Source organism: Miniopterus natalensis, chromosome 20, assembly GCF_054644295.1.
Source record: "Miniopterus natalensis isolate mMinNat1 chromosome 20, mMinNat1.hap1, whole genome shotgun sequence".
Taxonomy (NCBI): Eukaryota; Metazoa; Chordata; class Mammalia; order Chiroptera; family Miniopteridae; genus Miniopterus; species Miniopterus natalensis.
In genome coordinates, this window is record NC_142100.1 from 17,066,906 (window position 1) to 17,080,838 (window position 13,933).

Below are 13,933 nucleotides of genomic sequence, written 5' to 3' on the forward strand. Positions count from 1 at the left end.
AAATTATAGCCCATACAGATTTCACTAGTTTTTCCACTAATGTCCTTATTTTGTTCTAGTATACAGTCCAGGATCCCACATTGCACTTAATTGTGGTATCTCCTTGAAGTTGCCTCTAATATGTGACTTACCTTCTTTGTCATTGTCAATCTTTCCTTTAACATTTTTTTTTGTAGTGCAAGTCTGCTGATGATAAATTCTTTCAGCTTTGAAAACACTTTTTATTTATTTTTAATTGTGGTAAAATACACATAACATAAAATTTACCGTCTCAGCCAACTTAAGAGTATAATTCTATAGTGTTAAGTGCATTCACATTATTGTGCAACCAGTCTCCAGAACTCTCCATCTTGCAAAACTGAAACTCTCTACCCATTAAACAACAATTCCCCATTCCTGCCTTCCCCCATTCCCTGCCAACCACCATTCCACTTCCTGTCTCTGAATTTGACAAATAAGTACCTTATATAAGTGGAGGTATCTCATATTGTAGTTGTCTTTTTGTGATGGGCTTATTCACTTAGCATAATGTTCTCAAGGTTCGTATTTTATGTAGCATGAACTTGTGCATCAAAGTTTCCCTTCCCTTTAAGGCAGAGTAATATTCCATTGTATGTGTATGCTTCATTTTGTTTATCTGTTCATCTGTTGATGGAAACATGGATTGCTTTTACCTTTTGGCTATTGTGAGTAATGCTGCTATGAGCATAGTTGTACAAATACCTGTTCAAATCCCTGCTTTCGGTTCTTTTTGTTACATGCCCAGAAGTGGAATTGCTGGTAATTCTATTTTTAATTTTTTGAGGAACCACCATACTGTTTTCCATATCAGCTTTTATATGTCTGAAAATGTCTCTTTTTTTGCTATGATATTTGAAAGATATTTTCACTAAGCCTAGCGATTTCTTTCAGAGATTTAAAGATGTTGCTCCATTTCTCTCTCTTCTCTTGTTTCCAGTGAGAAGCTTGCTGTTGTTCTTAGCTTTGTTCCTCTGTAAGATCTTTATTTTCTCTGGCTGCTTTTAAGACTTTTCTTTATTAATGTGTTTAAGAAAATTGATCATGATGTACGTTGTTGTAGTTTTTATTGCATAGTTCTTATTTATTTTTATATGTTTTTATTGATTTCAGAGAGAGGAAGGGAGTGGGAGAGAGAGATAGAAACAACGATGAGAGAGTCATTGATCAGCTGCCTCCTGCATGCTCCCTACTGAGGATCAAGCGTACAACCCGCAACCCAGGCATATGCCCTGACAGGGAATCGAACTGTGATCACCTGGTTCATAGGTCAGTGCTCAACTACTGAACCACACTGGCTGGGCTTAATTTTTTCTTTTTGATATAGTTTTAATTTAAAAAATAATAGTTTTTCAATGGTGGGGAGAGCGACTGGGGAGGGGGATGGGACGGGTGGAACGGGTCATTGGGGAGAAAAAGGGACATCTGTAATATTTAAAAAAAAAATAAAATTTAAAAATTAAAAAAAAAGAAAAAAAGAAAAAAATAGTTTTTATTAAACCTGGAAAATTTTCAGCTCTTATTTCCTCAGATATGTTTTCCTGCCCTCTCCTCTCTTCTTCTTTGGAGACTCCAGTTTACACATCCAATAGGCTGCTTGAAGTTGTTCACATAGCCCACTGGTCTCCTTTGAAACACTGTTGTTTTAATTGGTGTATCTTCAAATTTACTAATTTTTTTTTAGTTCTAATTTGCTGTTACTCCTATTTTCTGCATTTTATTATCTGAGATATGTTTTTGTCTCCAGACTTCTGATTTGTACCTTTTTAGAAATATCTTCCAGGTCTCTCCTTAACATGGTCATGTTTTCCTTTATTTTCTTGGACACATGGAATATTATTATAATAATTCTTTTTTATTTTATTTAATTTATTTTTTGGAATCCTCACTTGAAGATATTTTTTCCCATTGCTTTTCGGAGAGTGGAAGGGGGAGAGAGAGAGAACCATCGATGTGAAAGAGACACATTGACTGGTTTCCTCCTGCATGCACCCCAACTAGGGCCAGGGATTGAGCCTGCAACTGAGGCACGTGTCCTTGGCTGAAATCGAACCCAGGACCCTTCAGTCTGTGAGCCGATCCTCTAACCACTGAGCCAGATCAGCTAGAGCTATAATAACTCTTTCAATATTCTTTTCTGCTAATTTGTGTCATTTCTGGTTTTGGTTCCTGTTTATTTGTTATTCTCCTCGTTATGAGTTGTATTTTCCTGCTCATTTTCTTGCCTGATAATTTTGGATTGGATGTCACACATGGTGAATTTTACTTTGTTGGATGTTAGGCATTCTTGTATTTACAAAGTATTTTTAAACTGTGATGTGGAGCTTTGTTGCTCTTAACTTACTTGGAAATGGATTGATCTTTTTGAGGCTTGCCATTAACATTTGTTAGGTGGGACCAGAACAGCCTTTCCACTAAGGCTAATTTTGCTTCACTATTGAGGCAGTCCTCTTCAGAATACTTCATGTCCAATGTGTCGTGAGGAATTTTCATTCTGGCTTGTGAGAAGACTATTTATTCATTGCTCTGTGTGAGCTCTGGACAGTGTTTTACCTGCTTCTTTCTGGTGGTTCTTTCCCCAGCCTTGGATAGTTTTCCCATATGGATGCACTGATCAGTTCTCAGATGAATACTTGGGGTGGGAGGACCCTCTGAAGCTATCCACAATTTTTTCTCTGTTCAGCTCTCCCCTCTCCAGTATTCTACCCTGTGAATTCTACCCACCATAGCCTCTTTGAGCTCCCTACTTTGTCTTCACAACTAAGGGAGACTGCTGGGCTCTTCTTGGGTTTTTCCCCCCCAGAGCTGCTGCCTAAACTCTCTGTGCAGTGAACTTGGGCAGTCATAGGACTTACCTCTTTCTTTCTCCTCTCTTGGGAGTCATTGTTCTTTGCTACCTCTTGTCCAATGTCTGAAAATTGTTATTTCTTGTATGCTTCCCATCAGTTTTTTAGTTGTTTAAATTAGATAAATGAAATTAGGTAAATAAGTCTTGTTCCTGTTACTCCATCTTGCCTGGAGGCAGAATTTGAGCAAGTTATTTAATCTCCTTATGTTCTAGCTTACTCATCTGTAAAATGAAGATAATTATGGATCTGTGAGGATTGAATAAAATAATAGACATAAAGCACTTAGTACAGTTCCTGGCACATACTAAGTGCTCAGTAAATGTTAGTTGTTATTATTATTGGCACCAAAAAGGGGAGAGAATGTCTTGAACCAGTCTGGAAAACTAGGAATGTGAGCCAGTTCTTTTTATTCTGACTCACTTTCTCTGATTTGTAGGTATTAAAAAGCAAGAGCTATTAGTGGAAGCGTTTTTCTCCCTCCCCTTCCATCCTGTCCCCTTTATTTACTTATTTTTAAACCAGGCCTATAACCATAATTCTTAATACTCTAATGACTATAAAGTAGTAAGAAACACTTTTTTTTTTCAAAGTCAGAATAGTATAGCGATTAAGAGCACAGTACATAGAGTCAGACTTGAACTGAAATCCTTGCTTCCCCTTTTACTAATCTGCAGTTTAATTATTCTGCCTGCCTAATCCTCAGTTGCTGTATTTGCAAAATGGGGCAACACCACATACTTCATATGGCTGTTGGGAGAATTAACTAAGTTAATGTATACAAAGCCCTTTAGCACAGTGCCTGTTATATAGTTAGGACTTAGCTTTACTAGTAGTAAAGTTCACACTAGAGATCTAAAACTCAAATGACTATATTTAACTCCAGCTTTCTAGGCCATCCATGGTTTCCTTTTAGTGGTCTTTTCTTTGTAATATACAACTGAATAATATTTGTATATCACTTTATAGTTTACAGAATGTATTCACATACATTATCTTATTAGGTACTTGCATCTTTGTCTTTATATTCCAGTGAAGAACTTGAGACTCAGAGAAGATAAGCGATGTACTTACAGTCATACAGCTAGTAAATGACAGAGCCACAACTAGATAGTGATGAAAGGACTGTTTAAGTGTTCTTTGCACTATTCATGTGGCTTCCTAGTGAAACATTTTACTTGTGTCTAAGTTTACATACTATGTCATCAACAATGGGCTTTATATTCTTTCAGGGCAAGGATCATGAAGTATCTTATGCTTTTTATTTTGCTTAGCAGCCAGCATTCAATATAGAGATATTTTTTACATGTTATCTGTGAAAAGAAAAACAATTTTTCTTTTACTGTTTACTTTCTACAAGTAAGAGTGATTATTGATACATATTTGTGTAGGATACTGTTAAATGGTAATTCTTCAAAATGTAGATGTGTAACTACACTCTTGAGAGATTTTTAATTTTGAAAGCAAGTGTCTTCTGTGTAGGCAAATTTACTGAATTCTCTTTTTAGGGCAAAGCTTTTCTAGAATCAGATTAAAATTGAAATATTATTTGCCAATTTCATGGAAGTTGTAGTAATTCCTTTAGTAATTCCATTTACAGATCAAATGTCTTGGACTAAATATAATTATAGCTAAATCTTATCAAAGCAATAAGCTCAAAATAACTTCTATGGAATTTAAAGCAAAAAAGAGAGGCAGGATGTTTCAAATAATGGACATTTCCTACTGCTTCCTTTGAAAAATAGTTCTTATTTTGAAAACTGTCGGTGTTCCTACCTGTTGCTTTCAGAAAAACAAAACAAAAAGCACCTTCAACTTTTATCTCATGGTTCTTGTCTACAGTTGCATCCTTATGGGGAAATAATTTTTTTTGGGGTTTTGTTAATTATATGTTATATCACCATGGCCTATTTGTGATAATTGATTTTTTTCCTTTTACTTCCCTAGTATTAGAATAGTGGTATTCTTTCTTTCTTTATTTTTATTTATTGCTTTTAGAGAGAAGACAGGAAGGGAGGGAGGGAGGAAGAGAAAAGAACATCGATTTGTTGTTCCACTTATTTATGCGTTCATTGGTTGATTCTTGTACCCCTGATCGAACTTGCAACCTTGGTGTATTGGGATGACACTCTCACCAACTGAGCTACCTGTCCAGGGCCAATAGTTGTGTTCTTTTAAGGAGTCTATTTTTGACCAATTGTTGTTTTATTATTTATACTGCTTATAGATTTAGGCAGAGGATTGCTATCATTTTCTTAAGCATACTGTAAACTTCGTACAGTTATTTGGTAATAGTCTTATTTATTTCCGTAACTACTGGCTGTATATTACTCTAGTTAATAAATCTACATTTGGTGGTCCTTGCTCTTAGTTAAAATATCTAGTGAGTGCAGACGTTAAACAGTGCTATTTTGGAAGATGTGTTTGGCATCTATAGACCCTAGTGTTGTTCATCCTTTCTTGTCCAATGGAAGGATTCTGTCAATAGCCCTATAATACCCAAGGATGCTAAGTGTTATTATGTAAGTAATGCAGCCTGAGCATTTGGGATCCTCTTGATTTGCTCATCTTTTACAGAACTTTAGATGTTTATAAGAAATAAAACCCTGTGTACCATATGAAGGAAGGGCTTCATAAAGTGTCTGAAGGGTTTAAAATCAAAGTCAAACTCCAAGGTTCTTTTTTTAAAATTGTAAAATAGGAATAAAACTTGCCTTATATTTTTATCTTTTCTGTATATTGAACATCTGGTACAGTACTGGCATTTTAGTAGGTGCTTGATAAATATTTGTTATTTGAATAAATGAAAGGATTCAGTAAATATTGTGAAGGTAACGAAGGGTAAAGTTATCTTTGGGGGTGAGCTCACTAATATCTACTGTTCTTATACTCTATCTTTTACTTGCTCTTTGTGCTCTTCTCCCCTGCTCTGTGGTATTCTTTACCCCTCAGCCCTTTGCTGTATGTTAGAAAAAATGGGGGTTCCGCAAAATGCAAACTTCAGCTAGAAACATAGACTGTTCTGGAAGGGATTTAGCTAACCCACATTTTACTGATGGAGGCATTCCTAGTTTTGGAAATAGCTTGTGCAGTGTCAGTTGGTCAGTCAGTGTGTGGTCTACATCTCTGTTATCCTGACTTCAGTGTTTGTCCCCTATAGCACAAATCTTGCTGCTTTTCACATTTTAGATGTTTGCTACTAAGAAATGTTGGCAGGGGTGAGGGGTCACTGAGATTGATTGAGAGGAAAAAGGAAGGAGAAAGAGAAGGAAAAGCTGACCATCAGCATCCAAGAGTCCCCCTCCTGGTCCTTCTGTTAGGAATAGTTATTGTTTCTACCCAGGGCATAAAACAAAGAGCATAATCTTGGGAAAAACAGACATCAGTGTCTTATACTTATTTTCTTCCTTTTAAAAAAATGATAAATAGGACAAACCATGAAAATAGGGATGTGGGGAGAGAAAGTGGCAGCTGGCAGAGGGTTCAGAGACTATGGCTAGGACTCTAGGGAGGGAAAAAACATTGCCGTGTGGGGGAGTGAAATGCTGGAGTTTCAAAGTGGCAGTAATTTTACACTGGAAATCCTGTAATTACGTGCTTGGCTGTTTAATAAAAACATCCTGTAGTGAGATTACTATATATTTACGTTGTACCTGAAGTGCAGAATATCTTGAATACACATGTTGTCATGGGATGGGTGCTACATCTTAAATTTTTTGAAAAAGGAAATTAGATATTTTTAGTAGCAGCTGTTCACTAATTTTTCCAACTAGAATGATCAATTCAAAATTACCTGATTAAATCTATCATTTGTCAGTTTTGACCGTTTCCTGTTTTCTGAACTCTTGAAAGAAAGTTTCTGTGGAAACAAATGGTTGTATTATTAATTTCTTAGATGTGAGCCACCTATGAAAAACACTGGTAGCAAGGGTGGTTAGGTTGAATCTATATGTCTGCTTTCAGGCTTCCTGGCTTGAGATTGAAGTTTTTCCTGGATTTATAAGTTATGGAACCTTGGAATTTGCACATAGGAGCAACCATTTTACTGCTTTAATGATAGTTAAAATGATTCTGAGTAAATAGAGAGTTAACTGAAGTAGTGCCTGAATCACCAGGGAATGTTCTTAAAAATAACAGATTTTGATTCGGTGGATTTGGGACAAGACTTGAGCTACTGCCTTCTAACCAATTCTCAGGTGGTGCTAATGTTTCTGGGCCAAGGACAGCATTGGATAACAAGGGTTTATAGTATTGTTTGGCTGTCTTACTCTCCTCCTCTCTGTAGTTCTTTCTTGATCCGAATGTCTCTCCATCTCTTTCTCTCTCTGCTCTCAGCTTCTGTCTCTTAGTGTTTTTTGCCTTACCTTCTCTTTGTATCTCTGCCTTTTTATCTTTCTCTCTGCTTCTGTCTGCTTTCTTCTTCTCTGCTTTCCTGTTTTCTGTCTCCTCTCTCTGACAACTTGCCTCTCTGCTTATCTCCTCTTTCAGCTTTCTCTTTCTCGCTCGTGCATGTGAATGCTCATGCCCACATAACACACATACGCACATGCACACATACTCAGCACATTCAGAGAGTTACAATATATATCACAGAAATGTTCAATAAGAATGGTCCCCAGTATTTACAGTATTTAATGATGTTTATGTTCTCAGAGAGAATGAAAAATGCCAAGGGATGATGTGTCTGAATTTTTATTCACCATTGGGATTCTGGACACTGAGAGGTGAACATGGTTCCCTCACAAGGGTTAGAAAAGCACATAAATCCCCCAGGCTGGTTTGTTTATTACAGAAGGCTACAATGGTAATTCAGAATCCAGCCATCTTAGCTGATAAGCTGGATTCCTCCCCCTAATTTAATCACAACCATTCAAATAGCCATATATGTACTTCCCCGCAAGATTTAGTTCTGATAGAGTTCAGACCATCTAGCTAGTAATTTTGAACTCATTACTTAAACCTTGGGTAATAAGTGCCTCACTTGTAAAATAAGAGAGTTTGACTAGGTGGTCTCTAAGGTTCCTTTTAGCTATGATATTCTATGGTTTTAAAAATCATTAGGTAAAGAATATTTTACATATGAGCTGTTAGTTCAAGTAATTGGATCATTTTCCCATCAAAATATATTTTTTCCCCCAGACTAGACTTGATATTTTATGAGTTTAATGTGAAAATTAATATATTCATTCATTTCTCAGTGGTCTCTGGTAATGTAGGTAATGGATAATATAAGCAAAACATAATTTTTATTTACTTTAGAACACATTATCTAATTACAACAGAATTTTCTTCCTGGTTGCTTTGCTTGGGATGTTATTAGACGTGGTTTGTATTTGTGGAGCCACTTGGAGCTATCACTATCTGGACATAATATCTAACACTAGGTAATCTGAAGCCTAAAAAGCCCAGATGAGTGTCTTTTACATTTCAGTGTTCTGCATACTCTCTACTTATTACCACTAAACAGAAGTACAACTAATAACTGTTTAATAAGATATCATGGATCTTGGAAACATCCATTGTATTTTATTTTGATTTTGGTGGAGAAGATATGAGGATACAAAGTAGATTGAATAGGGCCTTGAAGAGCTGAATTTTTTATGCATCTAAGTTTTTTTCTGCTTGTTAGATGCAGCACTCATATATTGGTGCTAGGTCGAAAGTCCCTTGGATTCAGCATGTCAGAGTTTCACATATATGTTTTCTATAAAATTATTTAATTTGACAGATGATTATGTATCTTCTGAGATAAGACTTGTGTGTGTTTTTTTCTTCTTCAGGGAAACCTTTGGATAAATATATAACTGTAAAGATAGTGATAATGCAGGTTGGTATGTGCAGTTGTTGATATCACAATGAAGGTTCAGATTGTTGAGGAATATTAGATTGGATGAGGTGTAGAATAGCCTTTGTGTAAAATATGCATTTATTCCTCAAAACAGGTTGTCTTGCCTTAAAGAAATGCAGTATGCAGAAAGTCAGAGTTTAACTGAAGAGAAATTGATGGCATTACTTACAGAGGCTTGGGCAGGGTTAAGGAAACTGAAAAAGGATAGTGATATATTTGAACTAGCATCCCTGGGAAGCTGTCACCACTTCCTCTAGACCAGGATTAAAAAGAGGAAACAGTGTTATTGAAGCCTGATAAGAGGTGGCGTTGTTGAAGAGCTGTGTGATAGAAGCTGTAGCTGCAGAGGAATGAAGGCACAGAAGCAATTGTGATGAGGCAGAAAGAGGGAGCTGAGGGGTTGTGGGAGAGGGATCAGGAATAAATACTGATACCTCTCTCCTCTTGCATACTGATCTCTTGCCAGTGCCTCCCATTTGCTAAGCTCAACCCGAAGCCAGGGGGTAAGGGAGCCATAGTTTTCCACAGAAGTTGGTCTCCTGGTGCAAAGAGGGAGCTGACAAAGCAGGGTAGGATAAGAGGTGGGGGTGGGATGGGGGGACAGCAAACAAAGTAATCAGCATAGAAAGGATATATTTTGATTTATAGATAGAATTAAGTCTTAATGTAAAATGAAGCACATCTATGATTTCATCTCATGTTTACTATATATTACTGTTAATCTTATTTATATATTTTTAGCATTTATCCTTTAAGCTTTTTACAAATAATAATTTTCACTATGCCTTATAAATACTGTAAGATGGGGGCATTGCATATAAATGCTAAAAGCCAAAATCAGCTTTTTCTGTAGAGTCTGTTTATTTTCATAAATCTTTATTACACTCAAGAAAAGGAGACATGCCAGTCATGTTGACATTTTCTTTTAAAGGCGATGAAAGATACTTTAAGCATGAATCTTTGAAGAACCTGTGAGCTAATTTTTAAAACATGACCAGTTGTCAGATGTACATGGACTGTATACATAGGATTCTATTTTAGCACCTGATCTTTTGTTTTGAGTGATACGTTACTAATCTAATTACAATACTTGTTAAAACTGATCACATGGAGGATAACCTTTTTCAGATCTGTCTGTAATCAACGTACCTTCATGATACAACTTGGATCTCCCCAATATCTACTATTTTTCTAGAGGTTTACAAGCCCAGTTTTGTTTGTGGCCCATTAGAGTCACATATGGTGCTATGAGACCCTGTCCCTTGAATGAGAAAGATTTGTGTTAAAAACAAACAAGCCCCCACCCCCACCCTTGCCCCAAAGCCCAACAACTGTTTAGTAATTTACCAACAAATAGTGCGCTTCAGTTTGCCCTTAAATGTAGCCATTTTGTGTTCAAGATATAAGCGTTCTCTAGCCTAGCTAGTCTCCCTTGCACTGTCTACTCAGAGGGAGATAACGCCCCCGGTAAGTAATACCCCTGGGGCTGATAATGAGGCCAGATACCTTGCCAGTCACCTTGGTTCATTTCTAGTCCCTGATCATCACACTCTTTGGAGTATACTACTACTCTAGTATTAGCTTTTCAAATCTAAACTTTTAAGAAAAGAGCTGGGTGTTTTGTTTTTTTTCCTCAAAAATGGTTTAGGACAGACAAAACACAGTGGATAGTCTAAGTAGAGTCCTTGAAAAGCCAGACACCCTTTTAAGTCCTTGATTCAGATCTAAAGTACATTGGCTTACCATTGTAGTTTGAGAAAGTAACTTCAGGTGTTTGCACCCTAGCCAGGATGTGACCTCATCCTAGACTGTGGGATCTCTTTCCCTTTTAATATTGTTTAATAGTTATCTTTTTTAGAATCTTTTTTTTTTTTTTTCAGGGCACATAATGAAAAAGCTGAAGCACTGAATGGTATTTATTTTGTTAGTATATTTTTATAAACTCTTAAAATGGGTGTTGTTAAAATTTTTTAAGTCTTGTCACTCTTTTAAATGTTTTCTCACATTCTTTCAGCACCACCCACTGTTCTATCAGTTTAAACTCTCATCTTACTAGACAGAGTCTTTACATGTTGTAGTATATATACAGTATTCAAACGTGATCTCACAGTGCTATTGAAGCATCCTGTTGCTTTGACTGGATGGAAACATTCTTTGTAGTTTAAGGGAAAACAAAATTAGGAAAAGTAGCTACTTCATAATTACCAGCTTTTTTCAGGAAGTACATGAAAAGTTTGGTCTCTGTCAACTTGCATGTTTCATCTTTGTCTATTTTATTCAGTATGTCATGTGTAACCTTGTCACAAATATGGAAAACTACCTGAAAATGCAAACCTCAGATAGTGTTTTGTATTTTATTTTATTTTATTTTATTTTATTTTATTTTATTTTATTTTATTTTGTTTTGTTTTGTTTTGTTTTGTTTTGTTTTGTTTTGTTTTGTTTTGTTATTTTATTTTATTATTTTATTTTTAAATATATCTTTATTGATTTCAGAGAGAGGAAAGGAGAGGGGGAGAGAGAGATAGAAACATCAATGATGAGAGAGTCATTGATTGAGCCCACAACTCGGGCATGTGCCCTGACCGGAAATCGAACCCCGATCTCCTGGATCCTAGGTAGACGCTCAGCTGCTGAGCTACACCCGGGTGGGCTCAGATAGTGTCTTGGTTGTACTGTCTCACATATCAGTTCTCTTACGAAGAAGAATGAAATGATTGTTAATACTTGAATATAACTCTTTCATGTTTTTAAAAAAATAGCTTTATTGAGATAATAATAGCTTAATTACACATATTTAGAGCGTACAATTGAATAAGTTTTGGCATATGTGTATGCCCATGAAACCACCATCACAATCAACATAGTGAACATACCACCCCCAAGAGTTTTCTGGTGTGTGTCCTTTGTAGTTTTTTCTAGCAATGCCCTCCCCAGACAACAACCAGTATCCTTTCTATAAATCATTTTGTATATTCTAGATTTTTACATAAGTAGAATCTTATAGTATGTACTCTTTTGTGTCTGGCTTCTATCACCCGCATAATTATTTCAAGATTTGTCTATATTGTTGCATTTATCAATAGTTGATTCCTTTTTATTGTGGAATAGTATTCCATTGTATGGATATGTCACAAAGTAGTTATCCATTCACCTGTCAGTGAACATTTGGGTTGTTTCCAGTATTTGGCTGTTATAAATAAGTCTGCTGTAAGAATTTGTGTACAAGTCTTTGTATAAATATATATATTTCATTTTTACTTGGGTCAATACCTAGGAGTGGAATGGCTGGAAAGTGGTTAACTTTTAAAGGAACTGCCAAATTGCTTTTTAAAATGATTGTCTTATTTTACATCCTCACTGTCAATTTATGAGAGTTCTAGTTTCTCTATATCCTTGCCAACACTTGATATGTATTGTCCATCTTTTTAATTTTAGTCATTTTAATAGGCACATAGTGGTACCTCAATATGGTTTTAATGTTTCTAGGGACTAATGATATTGAACATCTTTTCATTAGCTTATTTGCCATCCGTATATCTTCTTTGGTTATCTTTTACCATTTTTTTCCATTGGGTTGTTTGTTTTTTTATTGTTGAGTTTTGAGAGCTCTTTTTGCCCTAAGTATAAATCCTTTATCAGATACGTGCTTTACAAAGATTTTATTTTAGTCTCAGGCTTTTTTATTTTTTATTTTAATTTTATTTTTTTGGTTAATCCACACCCAAGGATATTTTTTCCATTGATTTTTTTTAGAGAGAGTGGAAGGGAGGAGGGAGTTGAAGAGAGGGAGGGAGAGAGAGAGAGAGAGAGAGAGAGAGAGAGACATGGATGTGAGAGAGGCACATTGATTGGTTGCCCCAACCAGGGCTGAGGATCAAACCTGCAGCCCAGGCACATGCACCCCTTCCATGCTCAGGCCGACACTCTAACTGCAGAGCGACACTGGCCAGGGCAGGCTTATCTTTTTATTCTAATTGCCTTTTGAGGAGCAGCAGTTTTTAATTTTGACGAAATTTATTTTTTCAATTAGTTATTTTCATAGATTATGCTTTTGGTGTCATATGTAAGAAATCTTTGCTTACTCCAAAATCACAAAGGTTTTTCTCCTGATTTTCTTCTAGACATTTTATAGTTTTAGGTTTTATATTATACTCTATGGTTGATTATTAGTTGATTTTTTAAATATGGAGTGAGATATGGATCCACATTCTTTTTTTTGGCATATGAATGAATATTCAGTTGTCCCAGCACCCTTTGTTTAAAAGGTTATCCTTTCTTCACTGCATTGCCTTTGTCTAAAAACAGTGGAATTTTCTTATTGTGCTCTTCTGCTCTTCCACTGTGTTGTTCAATATTGTGAATAAACAGAAGAACAGATAAAGCCTGTACTTTTTGGAAAACAAACAAGACTTTTAATAATCTGTTCCCAATTGAACTCTCTTTGTTCGTATCCTACCATAAGTGGTTTCTTCCCATCTCCCCTGGTTTTACTGTGTGTCAGTGGCTTTCATGCCTCTACTTTTCCGCAGGCTCTTCCCTCTGCCTGAGATATCCTTTCCCTAGTGAAGCATCAAGGCCTTTTAGTCCATAAAATGCTACCTCTGAGAAACCTCCCTTTGCCTAAGTTAACTCTCCCTCCTTTGTATCACCCAGCACTGCAGACAGACCTCTGTTGAGTACCTATTACTTTCTATTGTGATTATCTGCATATCTGTCTTTCCTAACAGACTGTGAGCTTCTGAGAAGACAGGGACAGGGTTCATGACTAATTCATGTTTGTATCACGGTGGCTAGAACTCACTAGTAAGAAAATGTTAGGAGATTGGATGATTGAGAGGAAATTAGAAGTGAGTATTTGAAGAGAAAAACTCGTTGAGAAAAAAATACATTGTATTTAGATTTGGTTTGCTTTTGTGGGCAGAATGTCATGTGGGCTGTAAGGAATATTAGATAGGACTACATATTTATTTGTCCATGGGTTTCTTTAATAACTGCATAGTCTTCTTGGTTGAAATTTGGTGGTGTTTCTTTACACAGTTAAATGCAGTTAGCAGATGACAGAGGAAAATAGCTAAACACAGTAATCAAAAAGGGTAGGTTGAGAATGATATTTCCAACATATATTCACATAAAAGAAGAGGAAAGAAGTTGTTGAACTGACAGCTGCTGAATTGTGGCACATGCTTTCCTTTTGGGTTCAGTTTTACATAGTATTTAG

The 13,933-nt window shown here is 36.1% G+C and overlaps 1 protein-coding gene across 5 annotated transcripts in view; it reads left to right on the plus strand.

Annotated features, from left to right (window-relative positions):
- The window catches only part of TTC28 (tetratricopeptide repeat domain 28), a 463,353-nt gene that overhangs the window by 164,885 nt on the left and 284,535 nt on the right, over nt 1-13,933 (plus strand). The gene's annotated exons all lie outside the window — the stretch shown is intronic.